Source organism: Sinohyriopsis cumingii, chromosome 12 (assembly GCF_028554795.1).
Source record: "Sinohyriopsis cumingii isolate HCF-2022 chromosome 12, ASM2855479v2, whole genome shotgun sequence".
In the NCBI taxonomy this organism is placed as follows: Eukaryota; Metazoa; Mollusca; class Bivalvia; order Unionida; family Unionidae; genus Sinohyriopsis; species Sinohyriopsis cumingii.
In genome coordinates, this window is record NC_142972.1 from 46,677,847 (window position 1) to 46,679,138 (window position 1,292).

A 1,292-nucleotide genomic window follows, 5' to 3' on the forward strand; every position below is an offset into this window, starting at 1 on the left:
GATACTATAACTTACCATCACATACTCCATTCCACACTCTACCTGGGAGTTCAGTCTTCAAGGTTAAGATCACGGCTCAGTATATTCAGTTTTCTCTTATACTCTCCATTCCGCTTTAAAACTGGAAGAACCCGGGTAAACCCTGGAAAGAACCACCGACCCACAAGAAGCTACTGGCAAGCTTTCTCATATAACATTGGTTGAATCCGAGACTCGAATCCACGCCGACAGAGGTGAGATGGCAGTGATCCGTAACGGTGAGCGCTTTAGACCACTCGGCCCCGCGTTGTCATTTCAAGTCAGTTGATGTTACGGAATTAAAATCTGCAAAATTCAGTGGGAAGCCTACCGAGTATTCACTTATAAGTCGAGTGAAACTGCAAACTACAAAGATCCCGATCTGCTGTAACATAATGCACCTGACGAACAGGGTCTATGTTGTTTGTTCTACTGATTAACAAACTGCACAGACCCAGATCTGCTGGTGTCATATACGACGGCAGATCTCAGTCGGTGTAGCTTGTCGTTGTATTCGTGTTCTAAAATGGTATATACGGTACTTGTTCTGTAAGTACGTTTTCAATTCTTCTCCTTAATAAAAATTGGGCATTATTGCGCAATGTTTGTGTAGATCTCAATCAAAGATTATCCATGTCGAATCAAATCAGTGTATTACATCAATCTTCAGTCATGATCATGCTAACAACTTGAACTTAAATCTAGGTCAAAAAATTATTAGCATATTAAAGCCTTGCTTACCTAAACGGACTGGATCAATCAAATCACAAATTGTTGTTGTTGTTGTTGTGGGGTTTAACGCCATTTTTCAGCACGATAGGCTATACATGGCGGCCAGTATTAATGGTGGAGGAAGAACCCGGAAAACCCCGGAAAGAACCACCGACCCACGAGAAGCTACTGGCAAATCACAAATTGATGATAAAACCTATAAACATTTGGATACTATTGCCTTTTATTATTTGGATACTATTGATTTTGTTGTTTGGATACTATTGATTTTATTTATTGGTATATGTGGGGGACTGGTTCCAGACAACAGTGGGAGTGCGTCAAGGCTGTCTCCTGTCACCCACGCTTTTCAACAGCTACCTAGAGCGCATCATGAGCGAAGCCCTGGAGAATCACTGTGGGACAGTCAGCATTGGAGGGCGTAACATCACCAACCTCCGCTTTGCAGACGACATTGATGGGCTGGCAGGCAGTGAAGACGAGCTAGCCACCTTAGTGAAGAACCTGGATGAAACATCTTCCAGATTTGACATGGAGATAAG